We start from the raw sequence: 22,584 nt of genomic DNA on the forward strand, positions 1-22,584 counted from the left end.
GAGTCATTTTAACTCTTTCTGCCTTAGTTTTTCTCAACTGTAAAAGAGGAATGATAGCACCTATCTCAGGGTTGTTATGAAGATCAAATGAGATAATATTAGCATAGTACCTGGTCCAAAGTAAAAATTAGGTGCTTAATAATTGCTTACTTGCTTCCTTATCAATCCATCACATTATGTTAGCTGAAAGTTTATGTTATATTCTGCCCATCAAAAGCTTTTCTGCTTCCTTACAGAAGTCAATTTCATCACAGTATATTCTGAAGACTTAACTTTTTTTTGTTTTGAAAATTAGAACAGTATGCCATATTTACTCTTATAGCACCTGTCTCTTTTCCTACAGTTATTTAGAGATTACAGATAGTGTTCCACATCTCCCAGTTCTTTCAGGGTCTTGATGGGTTTGGCCCTGGTCATTGAGGATAGTTAGATCTTCTCTTACCATTTCTTTTGTTACTTTGAGATTTAGTTCTAATTTAGTCATTTTTATCTTTGTCTTTTCTCAGTCTGAAAATCACTTTTCTCTGTAGAGGAAGCTGAAAAAGACATAAAGAGATCATCAAATTATGTATCAATCATTTTAGCCACAATGTACATTTAATAATCATCTATTTCAGTTATTGATACTTAATATGTCAATTTTATCACTGAGGTGATAGAGCTTGGTACATGACTCCTGCTTCTGTATTCCCCTCTACTCCTGAAATTCACTCCCTAAATCACATCAGACTTATGCTCCAATGATTTTCTTTCATGGAACAAGCAGGGTTCTAGGAGAGAATCTTTTCTGTAAGAGATTGCGAGTTTCTATATATTTCAGAAAGAAAAAATAAAACTTTGTTTCATTACAGACAGCAAAATCTTAGGAAACTATTAGATCAACTGGTCAATTTTCTGAAAGGCTGTGAAGATTAAGTCATGGTTATATAAGATTATAAAAATTTTCAAAGGCCATCTAGTTAAATCTCATTTTATAGATAAGGAAATCAAGTGCCAGGAAAGTAGTAACCTATCCCAAGGAGACAAATAGAGATGGTAGGATTTGAATTCAGGTTTTCTGACTCCATATACAATTTTCTTTTCCTTTCTAATACTTTTTTTTAAAAAAATATTTATTTAAGGCAATGGGGTTAAGTGACTTGGCCAAGGTCACATAACTAGGCAATTATGTGTTTGAGGCTGAATTTGAACTCAGGTCCTCCTGACTCCAGGGCCAGTGTTCTATCCATTGCATCACCTGCTGCTCTTTTTTTTCCCAAAAAATGAAAATTCTGGCTTGTCATAGTGGTCTATTACCTCAAAATTATACTGAGGATTGATATTGGTAGGAGATTCAAGTCAATCTGATCACATTTTTATTAGAATGGTCTAAAAATTAAGTTTGCTCTGAATTTTGTTGGATTGAAGTTTTATTTTGTGAAAAGTTGAAAGGTTTAGGAAGGAAGTCAATTATAAGTAAATCACATGTTCATTAAAACAATATTATGATTATTTGGGGAAATCCTGAATTATAAACAATAGATATGACAACTTAAAAACTGAAGGCGGAGGTTTGTGGTGCATTCTTTCTTCTAAACTGCTCATTCTGTGACATAGGCAGTTAAAATTGTGAACATCAAATGTATGTGTGTGTGTGTACGTGAGAATATGCATTCATATATATATATATATATATATATATATATATGCTTATGTTTTAAGGAAACAAAAGAAATCTACTAATTTAACATGAGTAAAATTTGTCTATTATTAAATTTTTACAATGCTAAAATGTTTAAATTTTTACAACCCTAAAACATCTAACCCCACATTTGTCAGATCGTGTGATCTTTAACTCAGTTTTATATACATTTTTATTATTGCTATGATATATTACCCCTTACAGAATTCTCATAACTTCAAACAATCTTCTCTTAAACAATGTGGTAGCACTGTGCTTTATAATTTACCTACCATAATGCATTCTTTCATTTAGAAAATATACTTCTTTGATAATATTTTTCCTAAATCAAACCAAAAGCCGAATTCACTTTATTATGACTAACACATTTTTGTGCCTTGGAGGTTTCCATATATAACTGCTCACCAAGCAACAGTGTGGCTAATAGAACTAATCTCCTTCTAAATCAGCACCCATCACAGATGCTAGATTGTAATAAAACTGCCTTGTTGCTGTCTTCTATACATAACATCATCATCATCAAATTAGCATTTATATTATGCTTCAAAATTTGCAAAGTGCTTTTTTAAATATTGTCTCATTTTATCCTTACAATACTCTTGGGAGGTTAGTGTTATTATTATCTCCATTTTACAGATGAGGAAACTGAGATACAAAGAGATTAAATAACTTGCCCAGATTCCCACAGCTAATAAATTTCTGAGGTTAGTTTTGAATTCAGATCTTCTTGGCTACAAGTCCAATGCTTTACACATTGTACCACTCAGCTAATTTCTTTCTCCTTTCTCTATACTTTTGTACATGGTATCACCTATTCCCAGGATGCATTTCCTCACATTTCCTCTTCATCATTATTTTGAATTTCTTCCTGAAAGTTTCAGTTGAGGTGCCCTCCTCTTTCATGATATCTAGCCTATCCTCCTGGCTACTAGTGCTCTCACCTTGAAATTACTTTGTATATTTGCTTTGCCACTCTGTTTATAGGCTGTTTCCCTTTAATAGAAATAAGCTTCTTTATAGAAGTAGCTGTTTCTGTTTGATTTTTGTCTTTCTTTCCCAGTATCTAATATGATATTTGGCATACAGTAGACATTTAATAAATGCCTGTTCAATAAATAATCAAATGGGCCTGTTATTTCATTTGTCCGAGAGTTTCCTTCAGTTATAAAACATTGCTACCTGCTCATGTCTACCCATCATGTGTGAATCTTGTCCATGTCTTTCCATAAGTTCACAATAAAAAATATTGTGGAGACTTGCTGATTTCTCTTTAAATTGCAAGAATACCAAGCTTCAAGGAACAGCTAGGTGGATAAAGTGTTGGGGCTAGAGCCAGGGAGACTCATCTTTCCAACTTCAAAACTGACCTCAAACACATAAACTATGTGACCCTGGACAAGTCACTTAATCATTTTATTTCAATTTCTTCATCTGTTAAATGAGTTGGAGAAGAAAATGGCAAACTATTCTAGTATCTTGCCTAGAAAACCCCAAAAAGGGTCACAAATGAAATGATTGAACAACAAACAAACCAATGAAGAACTCTGGCTGTCCATCTGTCAGTCTTCATTCATGCCACTCCATCTTTTCTTAGTATTGTTAATGGACTCACTTGAGCATATTCAATCATCTAACATGGAAGTGCCTTAAGGGACTTTTGGAGATGTACAAATGATCTAATGTAGAAGTATTCTTCATCCCAAACCATAAATAGAACATATTGTATTTTTAAAAAGGTCAGACCGAAACAACTGTCCTTTCTGGCTCACTCTCACCTAAGCATTCTTTTTGATATGGCCCTTCCTACTGAGTCCATAGGATAAGATCCCATTATAGTTGCCTCACAATGAAGTAGTGAGAAGGGAAATACTTCCTTTCCCTGTTCTCTTTTCTGGAGTTCCAATAAATGTGGTGCCCGGGTGCATTTTTTCTTTTCTCTGCTGTTTGTCCTTCCCAATTTCAGGTCCGTCAGATATCTCTTTCTGGTCAAAATTTAAGCTTGGAGATAATGGAGCCATGATATCAGGTGGGACAATATATTCGGCATCAGGGGAGACCTGAGAAACCAAAGTGTTTGGAACTTGAACCTGGAGGAGGTTTGGGACTTGGAACTGAACCTGTGCTCTTTAGGAATTGCAATACACTAGGAACCTAAGTCTCCTTCCTCTCCTCAGAGATTTCAGTAGTACAAGGTGTAAGGAAAATCTAACTCCTAGGTGTTGTGATGTAAGTTATTTGTATTATTGTTTTATCTTCTGAAGTAAATATTTGTAAAAATGAATTCACCTCTTAGTGGTTAAATGGAACAGGAGTGCATATTCTTTATATTTGCCAAAGTTATTTTATATATCTTCTGGGAGGCCCTTCAATACTCAGAGCAGGGTGCAATCAAGAAAATGTCATCTGCAAATAGAAGCATATGGAGAATCTCATCATTTACATGGAATTCCTTTTTCTGACCATTGGATCACCTCCATTATGGTGACAAACTCTTTTCAAGAATCTACCTCCTTGTTTACATCTGGCCTGACGTTCTATTTCATTGAATAGAATCCAAAGAATCTTGTTGGTTTTGATAAATGACTAGAAAACAAAACTTAGATTGTGAGGTTATATTTAATTCTACCAAAGAAGCTGCCTTTCCATAATTGTTAACAACAAACACAATGGGATCTTCTATTCCTTAAATCTTTCAACTAATTGTGAAATTAGTAAAGATACAGTCTATTGTTTAAAAAAATATCAAAGTTCTTCTTGTTCCCTAATAGTATTCTCATCTAAGATGTCTTTGATTCACATGTGGATGACACTCAAGACATTTTATATAGATGGAAATAGAGGTTAGTACTTATTGATCTCTTATATCTCGAATCTCAATCCCTCAATGCCTTCACACTTTTGCTCAGAGCATGAATCTTCTCTGTAAGTATGCAGTCCAGTTCAGCTGATTTTATTCTCTCTAGTGCCATTTCTACCTCCTCTGGGATTACCATGTTAGGATCCAAGTGTTCAGTTTCACTGTCCTTGAAAGGAAAAACAAAATGGCTTTTTCCCCCAGTTAGTTTTACAAATCTTTTCCATTTTTCTTCTGTTTGTACTCCCATTTCTATCCTTGAATTTTCTTAGCTAGATAACCTGCCAAGCTATTTTTTTAATCTCAATTACCTTTCTCTGCTTTATAAATAAATAAATATAAATACTGCTTGCTACCTTTTTTTTAAAGAAATTAAGAAATTACAAATGAGTTTATTTTATTTTCTAGTGTTGCTTTTTGGCATATCAACTCTGGCAAGTAAATCAAATGTTTTGTGTCTAAGATGTTTTCCAGGTTCTTTTGGTTGATTTTCTGTGGGAATTAATTTACTTCTGTATAAACTTCTGTATAAAATTATTATAGTCAATGTCAATTACAATTTTATTTTGTTTTTAATTTCTTTTAAAAAATGAATATTATTAGGTTTTTGAATGTCACTTGTTTGTTTTCCACTGTCTCCTTCATCCTATCCTTCCCAGATAACCAACCCTTATAAAGAATTTTTTTTAAAGAGGAAGAAAACAAACCAAAAAAAATTGTTCAAAAATATACAAAAAAAATTCTGATGTCATATGCAGTTTTCCATATTCATAGTTATCTACCACTTCAAAAAACATGAAGAATCTAGGGCAGTATGGGGGAGGAATCTTTGTATTGGTTTTTATAATTGGTCTTTATAATTTTCAGCATTCAGTTTGATTTTGTTGTTCTTTCCATTTACATGATTTAAGCTCTCTCTCTCTCTCTCTCTCTCTCTCTCTCTCTCTCTCTCTCTCTCTCTCTGTCTGTCTCTGTCTCTCTGTCTCTCTCTGTCTCTGTCACACACACACACACACTCACACAAACATATACTTAATTTCATTGCCATAGGAAATTTACAGTGAAATGAGTCTCTTTATCACTGTGGATTTGTACCAGCATTGCTACTACTTACAGAGTTGCCTAAGCACTGGAGAAGTCAAGTCACTTTTACAATTATACATCAGAGGAAGGACTTGAATTCAGGTCTTCCTGAATCTAAGAATTTTTCTGGAGAAAGTATCATTCCCATGGTTTAATTAAATCATAGTTATGTAGATCCTCACATACAAACACTCTATTGTGTCATTGGTATCTGAGAAACCAAGCCTGTCTTTCAGCTTAACTTGAGTCAATATTACCAGACATTTGATCTGGTCAGTGCTTTATAAATATATTCTGATTCCTTGCCACTCAAACTGCACAGACAACTCAGGAAAAAATACAGCCTCAGTAGTGAATTATCAACCACATTTCCCTCTTCCCTATCACTTCTATCACCTTGCAGGGGAGAGAAGGGGCTACAGTATGAGTGAAAAATATAGTTTATTTCTTAGAGATTAATGGTTGCCTCTGACAGTCAACTTCTCACAACCCCTCATTAATCCTCTGGTAATCCTCTGGGCCACAGCTGATCTTAGGAGCAAAGAACCTGGACCACTGCGTCTCTCCTTCCCCCCTCCCCAAATTCTGCTTTTGGATGAACTTTTGCTAAAGCCAGTAGAAATTCAGCCATGCATATGAATAAGGCAGAGTGTTGTACCCCAAGAGATTTTTTTTTATAGGGATCAGTACTTGGGAAGCCAAAATGCACAAATGGAGGTTGATGGGAGAGGCTGGCCACTTTTTAGTTACTCTAGAAATGCTGTTGATTAATTGACTCAATATAATTCAACTCCAGCTAACACCTGGTAGGTATGTTGAACTGTATTAAAATTGTGGGTCATACAATGTTAAAAAGTGAATTCAAATCAGTAACAAATATCTTTCATAAGAGGATACAATATTTCCTTGTAAGGTAGTTAAGAAGCTTTCAATTTTATTGGAAACAGGGCATATACATCAGAAGCTATTAAAGCTGCAAGGGAGGTCTTGTATTAACTTTTATGTAATAAGAGTTTTGTATGAATGAATAAAAAAAGACACACCCATACCTTCCCCTGAAGTGATAAAAATCCCTGCAAAAGGGGCGGCTAGGTGGCGTAGTGGATAAAGCACTGGCCTTGGAGTCAGGAGTACCTGGGTTCAAATCTGATCTCAGACACTTAATAATTACCTAGCTGTGTGGCCTTGGGCAAGCCACTTAACCCCATTTGCCTTGCAAAAAAAAAAAAACCTAAAAAAAATACCTGCAAAAAGAAAAAGAAAAAGCACTAATGGAACATCCTTTTTGCTGCAGAAGAATTAGAAAAAATCAGACTGTACTTGATAAAAATTCAAAAGGTAACCTAGGATTGTGAAAGTGGGACTGAGAACCAGAAGACCTTGTTTCTAGCCCAAAATACGCAGCTAATTTACTGTGTGACCTTAAATAAGTAATGTTATTTCTCTTAGCCAGTTCTATCACCTATAAAAATCATTGGATATGACAATATGGATGTTGTTTTTCTCAAATTATATTTTTAAACAAAATATTTTAAACAATTTTTAAATTTAAATTTAAACATTTTTAAACAATAGACACAAAAATAATTTGATACCAGTTAAAAGTCAACAAAGAAGAACAATAAATAAATTACATTAATATGATACATAAAAGCAATTAAAAACAGAAAACCAATGCTTGATAATTCAAGACATAAGTTACTGGGGGAAGGACTCTCTTTTTATGTGATTTTTTAGGGGAAATTTGAAAGCAGTTTGGCAGAAATTAGGTTTATGGTAACATATAATATTCTACCTAGGGCATGCTATAACAAGCTAAAACAATAAATGACCAGGATATGAAAAGAAATATAATAAAAAAAACTTAGAGGAAGTCAAGAGTAGTTTTTACAATTATGATTAATGGCAAAATTGTTAAGAGAGAGAGAGAGATTTAAAGGACAAAAGAGACAATTTCTATCATACACACACACACACACACACACACACACATATACACACACAAACACACATATGGCATATGCCTGGAGTTGCCATTGTGTGATTTAAAGGGAGAAGAATAGACATCTCTAGCCTTTTTCCCACTCATCCTTCTTTTAAGAGATGATATACTTAGGGTTGAAGGTCATCACTTTGCTTTCTTCAGAGAGAGAAGGGAACATTGGGTTAGAATTATATGTATCCTCTCCCTTAAATATCATTAGTCTAGAAGATGATTTTCAGATTCAATATAACTTCTGATCATTGCTATCATTATTGGGGGGGAGGAGTACCTAAAACTCTATATACAACACTTGACCCCTTTCCCACCCAATACCAGTTTCACAATATACATACATAATGAGTAGCCAAGAAGCCCATTTATCCAAATTATAGCAAAATAGAAATCAGAAAAAGTATACACAAGAGAATATATGTCAGACACTACAGAGTGAAGGAGCTCTCCCATTGGGAACAAAGCAATTCAGTTCTCCCAAGAAAGAGAGTCCTAAATCACACTCAAGGGAAATTTTGTGAAGTCTCTATTGTTGCAAGCTGGAATAGGGATGTGATGGAGACTGTCAGCACCTCCCATGTCTTCCCAGAGACTTTTTTCTTTCAACAACCTGAAGTGGAGTTGGTCTTTTCTATATTTTCTCTCAAAGGTAGAGAAACCATAAATGCTCAGATGACTTCAAAGTCTCAAACAATATGAAGCATGAAGAGTCCCCAAAGAAAACTGAAGAAGGTAGGAGCTCTCATGCACTTGCCCACTGAAGCCTGACCCTTTATACATGTACAAGGAAAGAGTCCCATATCAATGTGCTTTTGTATTGGTGTTACATTACAACTTAAAAGCTTTTCATAAGCAAAATCAATGAAATAAAATAAGAGAAATTGAGTAAGAAATATCTTGAATATTGAATATTATAGACAAAGGTCAGATATCCAAGAAAAATAGGGAATTAATTCAAAGATGTAACACTAAGAAATTTAGGTGATTAAAAGATATGTCTAAAAATTATGAATATATACAAAGATAGATATATATATATATATATAGTGTGCATGTGTATAGATAGATAGATAGATAGATAGATAGATAGATAGATAGATACATAATAGCCATTCTAGAAAACTAAAAGATATGAAGTTTTCAAAAGAACCACAAACTATAGATTACTATCTGAAAAATGCTCTGAATTAGTAATAGTAAATGCAAGATAAGTCTAAATATTACTATGATTTCACTTCACATTCTGTGAAATGGTCAAGATAATAACAACAACCAAAAAAACCCCAACTCAATCCTTAAAATAGTCTATTTTGGCAGGGGGTGGGTGGAGGGAAATTACAGGAAAATAAACACTATGATACATTTTTGTGAAGCTGTGAAATGATGCAACCAGTTCTAGAAATCCATTTGTAATTATGAAAGAAAAGTGACTAAACCATCTATATCTTTACCTCAATGATGCTATTAATAGAATACTATCCCCCAAGGAAGTCAAAAATATAAAGTTTTACTCTACATACAAATATTCAAAGCAGTATTCTTTGTGGTATTACAGAACCAGAAATTTGGTGTATATTAATTGATAAGGCTGAAATTGTGGAACATAAATAGAATAGAATAATATTATATAGTAAAAATAGCACGTAGAAATACAAAATGTTATGGGAAAATATGTATAAATTGATGCAGAATGAAATAAGAATAATGCCCCCAAATTACTCATAATGATTAAAATAATATAAGAGAAAAGTAATAAAAGCAAGTTGGATTTTGAGTAATTAGAAAACCAGTGTAGTCCTGGTTAGCAGATCAGACATACTCCCTTCATAACAGCAGAGAAGTAGGGGAATTTTCATGTGGAATAATATATATATATATATATATATATATATATATATATATATATATATATATATAGTCATATATGGTCTCTGTATCATATGGTTTTGCTTAACTGTCTTTGTTATAAGGAATGGTTCAATCTGGAAAGGGATAGGGATTGTTCTTCTAGAAATAACAGTGATATGACAAAAGGCATCAATAAAATTGTTTAAAATAGTACGTACAAAGCCAGAGGTGATGAGGAAGAGGGCAAAGATGGAGATATTGTAGAGGTAGAATTGACAAGACCTTGTAATGATGGGTCATGGGGATGTAAAGAATAGTAAAGAATCTCATATGCCTCTGAGATTACAAATCTATACTATCAAAAGTTAGAAAGAGGTGTGTATGTGTGGGGGGGTCAAATCTGACCTCAGACACTTACTAGATGCCTAATCTTGGGGAAGTTACTTGAAGGCTCTTCCCCTCAGTTTCCTCATCTATAAAATGGGATAACATTAGAACCTACTTTCCAGAGTTGTTGTGAGGATCAAATGAGATACTATTTACAAATGTGCTTCAGATGATGTTTGGCACATAGTAGATGCTACATAAAGGTTAACTATTATGACTATTACTATTATTGTTTTGACAAAAGAGGAAATGAAGTGATAGAGAAGTTTGGGGCAGATGGAGCTTAAGATGCTTCTGAGATATCAAGATAGAATTATTTAAAAGAAAGTTGCTGATAATGGGGTTATAACTCAGGATGGAGATGAAGAGATAGTTGAACACAGGAGAGCTGATAAGATCATCAAGAGATAGTAAAGGGAAAGTACAGAAGAGGACACAGGAGGGAGCACATGCAGTTCATGAATGATGAGGTCAGGAAAGGTCAGACAAGTAAGGGAGGAAAGTACAGGTAAGTATAGGAAAGTGTTACAAAACCCCAGAAAGTATAGAATATCCAGAAAGAGAGGATGGTCACTAGAGTCAGATGGTTACAGAGAATTCATGGATAAGGTCTGAGGAAATGTCATTTGATGTATTAGATCAAGTGACCCAAGTGTTTGGTATCATTTGGCGCCTAGTAAATTTATAATAAATTCTTGTTCGCTTGACTTAGAGAAAGCTGAAGTTTGTCTAGGGCCAGTGATTGCCTCAGCAAGCTTAGCTAATCGATCCCTTACCCTCTCCATTCTTATCCTAGTTTTAATTCACTCTTAGCCATTTTTCTTTAGGTCTTTCCAATTCAAAGAGAGTTCACATTAGCCAAGAAATCAGAAGCAGAACAACACGAGTAATACTACCTTCCCTCTGTTATCTCCTCCTAGTCACCCAGAGTTAGAACTTCAGCACCATCCTTAACCTCTATTTCTTCATCTCATATATCTAATCTGCTTGTTCTCATTGCATTGGTTCACTTATCTCCTTTGCCTGAAACATTTTCCCTCCTCATCTTTTCCTTCAAGAAAGAAACCCCTACATACTTCCCAACACTCACTCCAAAGCCCATCTTCAGAATGCCTCCTTCAGTCTCTCAACTGCTACTGTTTATCCCTTTGAGATTATTTTTCATCTGTTTGCTATCTATCTTGCACATAACAAGTTTTCTTATTTTGTGTCTCTTTCTAGAATGTGAGCTTCTTGAGGGCAGGGACTTCTTTTTAGTTTTAGTTTTTGTTTTTTTACCTTTCTTTGAATCTCTAGCACTTCTCACAAGTTCTGATACATAGTAAGTGTTCAATAAACAATTGTTGACAGATTGTCAGTTGACATCATAGATTGTGGGTTCTTTGAGGAGCCTCTTTGTATCCGCAGTACTTAGCATTGTCTGACAAAAAAGTAGTCTGACATAAGTACTTATTAGTGACTGATCAATGTCTTCTGTACAAACCTTTTAAAAACTAAATTTGAGTGTTAACTTACTTTCCTGTGCATCAACAGCTATTTACACATCACTTCCCTAACCTCCTTTAAATTATTATTATTATTTTCTTTTTATCTCTCTCTTTTTCATACCCCCCCTTTCAAGTCTTACATAGGGATGAGTGCAAAGTCTAGACTCATGGAAAAAATACTAGATTTGGAGTCAGAAAAATCCACATTTAAGTCATATAGTATCCTAGATCTACCAGTTAAAGACTCCTTTGAAGTCTTCTTAATCCAAACCCTTCATTTGACAGGTGAGAAAATTTCAGAGAGGTGAAGGGACTTGCCCCAGCTCACAAAGTTAGTAAGTGACTGAGTCAGAATTTGAACTCAGGTCTTTTTGATTTCAGGTCCAGCACTGTACCACCTAAGTGACTTCACATTTGGATAAGGTGCAAAGCCTTATTCTAAATTGTATTAGAACTGAACTTTGTAGGATAGATTTTAGATAATAGTAGTGTTTAGGGGGAAGGGGTCAGAGGGGTCTTCCTTGAGAAAGGTGGTAGGGCACAGAAGAAAAAATCACTAAAAAATTGAACTTCATTTGCTGGGTGACTTCAAACAAGTTACTTCACTTTTCTTAATGTAGTTCCTTATTTTTATAATGGAAGTTGAAGGAAAGGATCTCTGGGATCTCTTTTATATTAGAAGTTCTCTGACTATAGGAAATCCCACAGTACAGAAGTACCCTCCTGCACAGGTGGGAATAGTGTATTATCAGTAAGGGGAAATTTGTCCTTTCTCTCCTCCCTCCCTCTCTCTTTCTTCCCCTCCTACACACAGGTCTCTACCTCTTTCTTATCTTCTTCTTCCCAGTTCCCCAAGGTTAAACTTCTCCCTATACTAAGCAGATAGGAAAGGGAACCTCCCTGACCCAGGATTTCTTTTGAAAAGAAGTTGAAAAGCTTGGGTTCCCACTAGAACATTGCTAGGGGGATGGAAGTAGGGTAGGGACAGCTGACTGATGTTTCACAAGAACACTTAAAATTGCTGATGTCTGAAGAATTTCTACAGTGATCACTTAGAATAGATCACCCAGACCATTCAGAGGAATTGAGAGGCAGGAAGGAAGGCAGGGGCTGAGAAGAATGTTTGGAGAGAGAGCATGGGGCGGTGTTGGTAGTGGTCATGAACTTACTGAAAAAATTTTTCAGAGAGAATGACTAGCTTAGCCAAAAATGGAGGGTCTGTGAGAGTCTCTCTGGGGAAAAGAAGCCACAGAAAGTGAGAGAAGAAAAAAACGTAGCCAGAATTTTACCTAGAAGGTGAAGGATAGTAGGTCTCAAGGTCATGAGAAAAGCTCTGAGTGAATAGGGTAATGTGTCTGGGACTACCACACTGAAACAGAGGGAGAGAGGGCACAAGCTTTCCCCTTGGTCCTGGTCCAGTTACCAAGTAGGCACAAGAGGGAGGAGTTGACTTGCCAGTAACACTGTATCAAGAGAGTTCACTAATCTGAAAATTACAATCACATGGGTTGTTTGCCCTTGAACAATCTGAAGAAAAGGGTTTGCTAAGCAGATTACTCTTGTAAACAAGGGCTGGAGGGAGCGGTTTCTAGGCACTGGCTTCAGCAGCAGCCTTTCTAATCCAACAATGGATGTGGTTATCTATTCACTTGAATCATGTCCAGACTCCCTAAAACACATTCTCAGCTTTTCACCCTAAAAAGGTTTACACTTCAGACTGGACATCTCAGTGAAATTCCTCTTGGCCTGTGGTGGACAGACTACTGGGCCTGGATTAAGTCAGAAGGTCAGAGTCTGAACTTAAGCCATTTAGAAGTCATTCAAGCTCATTAGCCATAAATAATGTAAAATAAACAAGCTCATTAGTCATTTTTTATCCCCTCCCCTGCTCTAACTCTTCTCTCCTCTTGCCTTAGTCATTTGCTTTTCAAATTACCTTTTTTTATATCATTTACCTTATTTCAGTCCTTTTGCTTGAAATTTTTATATTGCCCTGCTATTACAATTCAGTTCAATACACATTTATTAAATGTTTACTGCTGTCAATATATTGGGCTAAATGATTGGAATTGCTTAAATAATGTATTTGGATGTCCTGAGTGTGGGTATCTCCAGAAATTTAGATCTGGGTAACCCTTTCAAATCTGTCCAATACAAAGGGCCAGGTACTAGGCTATTCTAGGAGTTGATAAACAAAAGACCTTGCCCTCAAGGAACTTACATTCTATGAGAGGGATGCAATTTATGGACAGATAAACAAAGAAATAAACAGATGAACAAATGAATAAATAAATAAAAGATATGTAAAAAATAGACACTAGATGCTGGGGGGTAGTAGGGCACTAACAACTGGGGGAATTGGGAAAATTTTTTTTTTTAGGTTTTTGCAAGGCAGTGGGTTAAAGTGGCTTGCCCAAGGCCACACAGCTAGGTAATTATTAAGTGTCTGAGACCGGATTTGGAACCCAGGTACTCCTGACTCCAGGGCCGGTGCTTTATCCACTGTGCCACCTAGCCCCCCCCCCCCCCCCCCCGGGACAGTATCTTTGAATGAAAACAGGATTTCCAAGAGAGAGAGGAGGAGCATTTCAGGTAGGGGGACATGCACAGAGATAAGAAGGAGATGGAATGTCATATATGAGAAGCACAAGTGAGACAGTTTTATTGAAATGTAGAGCTTTGGGAGAAGTGAAGGGAGAGGGAATAATGTACAATTAACCTAGAGAGATAGGAGGAGTCAGATAGGTAAGGACTTTAAAATGCCAAACAGAGGAGTTTGTATTTTAGCCTAAGGTCTATAGTTACTGGAGCTTCCAGAATAGGGGAGTGACACAGTTATTCCTGGTGCTTTAGAAATATTAACCTGGTAGTTGTGTGAACGATGGACTGAAACAGAAGAGTCTGGATGGATGCAGGGAGACAATTTAGACTATTATAATTCAAGCAAGAAGTATCAAGGTCCTGAATTGAGATGGATGAACTTTGAGTAGAACAAGGGAATGAAACGAGGTGAATGGAGGTGAATGATGCTGAGACAATAGAATCAACAAGAGATGGCAATTGATTGGATATGCTGGGAGCTATGAAACTGAAAAATAAATGGTGGTTTCCAGGTTGTGAGCCCAGGTAATCAGATGAATAATGGTGCACTCAACAGAAAGAGAGAACTCAGGTGTTACTGGGGGTGAAGAGAGAAGATAATGAGTGCTGATTTGTACATTTTGTACATGCTGAATTAGACATGCCTATGGAATATCTTGGTGGAAACGATCAGAAGACTATTTAAATGTGGGTTTAGAGCTCAGTACAAAGATGAAAGCTGGATGTGCTGATTAAGAAGTCATCTGGATTTATTGACCTGGAAAAACTCCATCTAAAAGAGGTGGGACTCTTTCTGTAATGGTCATGGTAGCAGCAACAGGTAGTGCAGGTGGTGGGTAGAGTGACAATAGTGGAAGAGCAAGGAGTTTCTAGGTCAAATCTAAAACCTGGTTCAAATTGGGAGTTTGGGGAGCCAAGACTGTGGGACAATGAAACCCAAAATGAAGATGAACAGGAACAAACTAGACCTTTCCCTTCACTAGACCCATGGGTTACATGAATTATAGAGTATTGAAACAATTGAAAAACCACAAGAGACAATTTCTGGATAATTAATAATCATGATAGTTATTAATTAGATTAGTTGGCAATCAATAAATTGATTGTCAGGAGTTTCTCAGTAACCAAAGATCCCCAGTGGAGACTCTGAGAGTCTTACATACATTTCTTAAAGGGAATGCCCCCATGAGTGAAAAATCTATCCTGATTGCTAATGTGGAAGTGGGCTAGAGGTCTTCAGTTCCTCTTACTGAGAATATGGCTTGATTTTAGGACTTAACAGTATTCAGCAATCTGGTCAGAGGATTCCTTCTCCATCTAGGCCTTTCTGGCTGGTTTCTCCTTCATGATCTGGGTCATCTTAAACTTTTATGGAGGGGATGTAAGTACAGGGGCTCCTTTCCCCAGGCTAAGGACTTACCTAGACTGAATTCTATTTATTCTCTTAATAGAAATTAGGTCTCTTAGTTGGCTGAGGTCCCATGCAAGATTGAAGAGTATATTCATTTAGGGTTAGGAGTAAGCTCATGAATCAGTCATGTCCTTCAGAGACTGCTCTTTAACATGAGAATAATAATAATAATGATAATAATTGATCTCAGTATAAAGGGTTCTGAAGAGGACTGACTCCCTAGGGATCCTTAATTCTTTTCCATGTGATTTGAACCCCAATGTTGTATAAGTAGAATCTAGAACATCTATGTAGGACCATCTAGTCCCAATGTATGGGGGAAAGGAGTTGTTTTGACTCTGAAGTTGGATAATAATCTGCTACTTCAACTGGGTTGAAATCTCTCCTACATTTAATATCTTGTTAGTCTGGGTACTTGCATGGGAGTCAAAGTTCTTTCATTTTTCTTTTTACAGTGACCTGTGCACAAAACAAATTTTGGGGGTTTCTTAGGGAAATTTTAGTGGGTATCTCCAAATAATATGGGGAAAGTTCTTAAAACTGGCTTCAGTCAGTATGAGCCTAAATCTAAGATAATGGATAATAAGTTATGCCAGTGTTCACTAATATTCTCTGTGATACTTCAAGTCATGAAACACTCTAAGCTCTGAAGAGTCAAAACTATGGGTCACCTAAAGAGCAATGGAGAGTGTATAATGGCTTTCAATATATTACTAACAACAATTTATGTTACAGATGTAATGAAAAAGATGTCAACCAGAGAGTTATGACTAGAAAATGAAGTTGATGGGTTATGTATATGTTTGTTTTCTCTTAGACAGAATGTAAGCTCCTTGAGAATAGGATTTTAGGGTTTTTTACCTTTTATTAAAACAAAATTATAGCTTCTAAAATATACTGATTTTTTGATCTTGAGCAATTTACTTTTCATGCCCTAGGCAAACTAATTTAGTTTACAAAAAAGGTGATGATCTGCTTTAGTAGAAGGAATTTTTTTATGTGGAAGTTCCTTAAACTCTGATCTTATTCCTTAGGCCCAGAACCTAGCATTCAGGTCATATTACCTATTAAAGGTCATGTTAAAAAACCTAGAAGAAGGATTATGATTCTTTGGATAGATTCCTTATGTTTTGGGTAGATTCCTTATGAAGGAATGTGTCAGGATATTATCCCAATGAGATGACATAATGAAGAATTAAAATGTTTAATTAAAATGTTTCAGGGATGGGCCCTTGAGTGGCTCATCTCAACTCTAGTGTTTATTAAGATTTGGGTATTTATCTCTACTCTGTTTGTCTGAAGATATCAGAGAGTGAAGATAGGCTAGACAATACCAAGGAGGGACTTCCCCTCCACCACTCCAGGAAGTTTTGGTGAGTCTGTGGTCTATACCTCCGTCTTGGTGTAGGACTAAAGGTAAGGTGGGTGACAGAACAAAATAAGCTGCCTTTAGCTTGATAGAAATTATCACTAACAGCTAGGGAAATTAGGGTCAGAAAAATATGTTTCCTATCTTGTTATTCACATCTTATCAGAAGGACAGATCTCTGTCACCACCTTCTCCTCCTCCACTCTCTCACTCTCTAGTGTTCCTCCCACATGCTCCTTTGAGCTGGGAGTTCTCTTTTGCTCCCACTATGATGCTCCTGCCTTCTCTCCACAGCTTCTTCCTTTCCCCAGTTCAATTTCTCTCCCCCAACCCTCTAGCTAATATGTTCTTCTCCATATTATTAAATTCATCTTGACTCATTTCCCACGATGTCCTTTGCATTTCACTGACCTCTGTCTCTTTGTGATCAAGTCTTTCTGGCCTTGTCATGGGTTAGTTCACATCTGACTGTATTTGTTTGTCTCTGGTTGGCTAGCTACTTATATATGCCTTTATCCTCTGTGCCAGGACTGAGAAGGTAATACCACCTTTTCCCCATCATCCCTGTTTCTTCCTGATCGAACAGATGATGATGACACAGAAGATAATTTTTGTATATATCTAATCTATCCTCTGGATTCCCTTCTAACTTATCTGTTATATCTCCCCATGACTTCAGAAACAGAGTTCTATGCTCATCCATGGCATTCATTTAAACTCGGTTCAATGAGGAAACTATGCAAAATGCTGTTTTAGGATTTAGAAATAGAAAGATAAAGCCAAAAGAAGAACTGTTTTAAAGAAACTTGCATACCATTGACTTCACAAGTAATGGAATGGAAAGGACAATCTACAAGTAAACAAAAGGCTGTCATAACACTGGGAAGAGAGATTAATTGAACTTGGGGAATCGACTGAGAGTCAAAAGAAGGTAAGAGTATTGTTGAGTTCATATAGTGGCATTCAGATCATGGATCATAAACTTCATTGGACTCCATTTTACCATTATTGGCTTTTCAATAACCCTACTTTTTATATTAGAATATAAATAAATAAGCATTTGGTATTTACTATGTGTTAGTCACTATTCTAGGTACTGGAAATACAAAGATAAATGAAACAAGTCCTGCCCTTAAGGGGCTTATGTTCCCTTGGGGAAAATGACATGGACAAATATAAGTAAATATAAAATATAGTATGTGCAAAAGTAATTTCATGGGAACACTAAGTAATTTATGAGGGCACTAGTCACTTGGGAGGGATCAAGAAAAGTCAAATATAGCAGGTGGCACTTATAATGAGCTTAGAAGGGAGCTAGACATTCCAAGAGGTAGAAATGAGGAGGATTCAATACAAAACTAACTTTCAGGAGGAGGTTTTTCCAGTCTCCCTTGATATAATGCCTTCCCTCTGAGATTACATGCCAGTTACACTGTTTATATCTCATTTGAATCTATTATTTACATATTCTCTCCTCCATTAGAACTTTAGATACTTGAGAGCCAGAACAGTGTTTTGCATTTCTTCATATCCCTAATACTTAGCATAGTGACTGACACATTGTTGTTGCAGTTGTTCATTCAGATGATTCTTCCTGAATCCAGGTCTGACACTATATACATTTAATTACCTAGTTGCCTACCTGGCACAGAGTAATCACTTAATAAGAAACTGATTGTTAATTGATTGATTGTTGAGGAGGGGATTGATATGATCAGGCATGTGCTTTAAGAGCATCACTTTTGGGGAGATGGATTGGAGAAAAGAGAGACTAAGGGCAGCAAGACCAATTAGGAGGCTGTTATGATCATCTAGTCTAGAGGAAATAAGAACTTGAACTAAGATAGCGACCACATTAATAGAGACAGGGGCTGATGGGGGAAGGTGTTATGGACATAGAGTTGACAAGAGTTGGTAAAAGAGCAGATGGAAAGGGTGAAGAAGAGAAAAAATAAAGTATGAATTTGAGGTTGCAAACCTGGATCAGTGGGAGGATAGTGGTGCCCTGGACAAAAATAAGGATATTAGGAGGAAGGAAGAAGTGTAGGCAAGGAGGAGAAGATAATGAATTTTGATTTTAGCCATGTTGAATTTGAAATAATTATGACACAGTCAGTTAGCAATATCCTCATAGTCATTTGATTATGTGGCACTGGAGTTAGGGGGAAAAAGACTAAATTAAACTATTTTAGATCTCATATTTTAATGGTTTTGGACTGATGGGGATCTCTGTCTCCCATTCCTCTAAAACCTTAGGTGATGTAAGATAATATAGTGATTTTTCTATTTGCTCTACCACTGGGCAGGTGTTCTTGGCATTAATAAGTTTTCCCTTTTATTAAAAGTTGCTATGAGGAATTGTGGAAATTGTTCTTCTATTCCTATTGTTACAGTATGGGAGGAAAGGTCTAGGTATCATTCTAGCATTTCATAAATGAAAAGTATTGTAGATTCCTTCTAGTGACACTAACCATCAAATACAGGAATTTTTAAAATAACCTTTCTGATAATTGGTTATCTACTTTCAACTTGAATGTTTCCTGTTAAGTCAATTTATTCCAGTTTTGAATCCCTCTTGTAGTTTGGAAATTCTGCTTTATGTTGGGTCAAAATCTAATACTTTTTAACTTCCACCTATAGAAAAAATTAATCCCATCAACTTTGTTTGTTTTTTTAGGTTTTTGCCAGGCAAATGGGGTTAACTGGCTTGCCCAAGACCACACAGCTAGGTAATTATTAAGTGTCTGAGGTCAGATTTGAACTCAGGTACTCCTGACTCCAGGGCCAGTGCTCTGTCCACTGCACCACCTAGGCGCCCCCCCCCCACTATCAACTTTTTTCTAATGCTTGAAGACCATAATTATGACCAGATATGTTTCTCCAAGGTAGACAGTTCCAGTTTTTTTCAATAGATCTTCATATGACATGTTGCCTTTGTCTTGAATGTTCTTAGTATGGACCTATTCACTCTTCTTTTCTAGACCATAAATTATCCCTCTTCCCTTCTGACTCTCACCTTGTACCTGCCCAAGATTCTTAGATACATACTTGAGTTTTAAAGATTTCCCAGTTAAAATTTTAGTTAGCATTTAATGTGATTTTGTATCATGACTACTGTTCCTTCCTCTTTCTCCCCACGCCTACTAAAGTTCTATTCTAATACCTACTCATAAAGTAAAAACAATTGTGGCTTCTCAGAGTCTATGACAGTAGAGAGGAAATTCTGAGAGGTCCTACTGATCTGGAAAGACTTGAAATTTGGATCTAATGATGGACAATGTAGCTGCTATTTGAAATCAGCCTAGCTAAATTTGAGCAAGTTCATCCACAGAGATTGAACACCAGAGGATGCTTTTTTGGTTTTGTCCACAAATCACAAATGCTGTCTCTTACTGAACTTGGGCAAATCATTTAACTTCTGTCTGCCTCAGTTTCTTCATCTATAAAATGAGGGCAATATTTACATATACCTCCCAAGGATGTTAAAACAATTAAATGAGATCATATTTGTAAAGAACTTTGCTTACAACACTGATGATGATGATGTTTGTCTTTAATTTTTGCAGAAGACCATGACATCAGGGAAGGTGATGCCATGATAAGCACATGAATTGAATTTGAATGAGAGGGTACTGTGTTAAGTCACCAGCCTCACTTTCTTTTCCAGAGTCATCTAGGTTCAGTGGCTAGACCTGAATCAGGATCATTGGAAATAGTCCTGGATTTGAGGCAATCAGCGTTAATGACTTGTCTAACATCACACAGCTAGTAAGTGTCAAGTATCTGAGGCTGGATTCAAATTCCCATTCTCCTGACTCCAAGACCAGGGGTCTACCCATTGAACCACCTTACAACACTATGTAAATGTTAGCTATGATTGCTATTACAACTACTACGTCTATAACTGATATTGCTACCCTAACACTACTACTAACACTACAACACTACCATCACCACTACCACCACCAGCACCACTACTGCTACTATAACAACTACTATTGCTGTGTAGAGGGATTCCAATCCTCATCTGAGGATAGTGTACCTATGCTGATAAATTCGCAGCTTTTGGAAGTATTAAAACATATTATTTCATTTGCTGGTGTTCTGAGAGGCATTCTGGTGTCACCTATATTTTTTCCTAACTCTGGTAGAGAAGTAACTGCATGTAACATATACTATATATTATACTATAATTCTTCTTTGTTAATATTCTATATTGTGATGTTTCTCACTGGAGGTCTCCATTCAGAGGCCAAATGATAATTTATTAGGTATATTTTAACAGGAATCCCTTTTCCAAATATGAATTGCATCAGATAGTTGCTAAATCTCTGAGATTTTGTTTCCATAATTCTGAGACGTATTTCCACCTAACTCATTTGGAGACATTCTTAACAACTACAAGCAAGAAGACCTCATTACTTGCCCCCAGAAATATTCCAGGATGAATATCTTTCAAGGAAAACACTACTTGGAAGGGCTTTTGAGATGTGATTTTCCTAAACTTAGATAGAAAATAGTTCAGTTGGGATGATTTGAAATTAGCTGAATGGCTGAAACTAAAGAGAATACTTTAATGACTCAATGTCACCTTTGAAAGAAATCTCCTTCAGAGTGCCTCAGAGATCTGTGTTTGGCAATTATCATTTTTATCAATGATATATAAAAAGGCATTAATGGGTGATATGCATTTCTTTTGCTGATGACAGATAGCTTTGACTGACCTTGAATCCAAACAAGGCCTTGACAGGTTAGAATATGAGCCACATTTAATAAGATGAAATTTAGGAGCAACAAAAGTAAAATCCTATATGGACTCAAAAAATAACTTCACATACATATAATGTGTGAGGTAGTTAGGCAGAAGTTTATAAAAACAATCTGGGATTTCAGTAATACCCACATATATATGGTATTAAACTCAAAGAAACCATAAATTTACATTATTGGGATTGTAGTTTTATTTATTTAACTAAATCTAACAGGTCTTTCATCCTTGAATCTGATACCTTTGATACCTCATCTGAATACCAAGTCAGCCCTGTAAGGTAGATAGAAAATCTATTATCATGCCCATTTTACAGATGAGGAAACAGATTCTCAGATAGGTTAAGATGATTGCCCATGATTAATGAGTGGAACATCTCGGACTAGAATCACTGTTCTGAATAAATCTGTATCAGGGAGGGTGGTATTCATAAACCAGCCAAAAAGTAGGAGGAAGATGTTAAAATCCCAGATTTTACAAGGAAGTGAAATAAATTGCCCAAAGGCAATCGATTGTAAATTGTTCTTTAAGGACAAAACAAAAGAGGATCTGTTTCAATTCCTATCCAGACCAGACAAAGTATAGGTATTAAGGGAGAGTGAAAGTGAAATCCACTTTGTCCAAGGAGCCCCTAGTCTCTCAAATCCCAAGGGAATAGGTTGGTCAGACAAACATGCATAAATATATATATATATATATATATATATATATATATATATATATATATATATATGATATATGCACACATATATACACCTACATGCATGCATATATCCACATTTATACATACATAAAAGCTATAATTATAAAGATATATCAATAGGAAAATACAATCACCTCCTCTGGATACAGCAGTAATAAGCAGCCTTTATTATATTGTGCTCTCGAATACTATCTAATTCAGGACAAGAAAGCATTGTTCTTCATTGCCATTACAGCTCAAGAGCATTGGTGGTGAGTAGGCAGAAAAACTATAAATCCATCAGCCGCTGAAACCTAAGCCCACTTCAATAACCACTATACCAGACTGTCTCCAGTGACCTTTTCAGTTTCAATGCCATTTGGATTGTAGGGCCCAACTTCCTCCAAGCACCCTCAG

At 36.0% G+C, this 22,584-nt stretch overlaps 1 protein-coding gene across 4 annotated transcripts in view; it reads left to right on the forward strand.

Moving 5' to 3' along the window:
• Positions 1–22,584, forward strand: part of LOC141508146 (nuclear pore glycoprotein p62-like) — a 100,724-nt gene that overhangs the window by 17,199 nt on the left and 60,941 nt on the right. The window contains exons 1-3 of one of the 4 annotated variants that reach the window (XM_074216495.1): positions 17,386–17,648; positions 19,395–19,446; positions 20,385–20,485. The exons of 2 other annotated variants lie outside the window; for them this stretch is intronic. The gene's annotated coding sequence lies outside the window, so the exon portion shown is untranslated. Of the gene's footprint in view, positions 1–17,385; positions 17,649–19,394; positions 19,447–20,384; positions 20,486–22,584 lie in introns of those variants that run through there. One more of the 4 variants, XM_074216496.1, reaches the window with a different exon arrangement.

Source organism: Macrotis lagotis, chromosome 1 (assembly GCF_037893015.1).
Source record: "Macrotis lagotis isolate mMagLag1 chromosome 1, bilby.v1.9.chrom.fasta, whole genome shotgun sequence".
Lineage (NCBI taxonomy): Eukaryota > Metazoa > Chordata > Mammalia > Peramelemorphia > Peramelidae > Macrotis > Macrotis lagotis.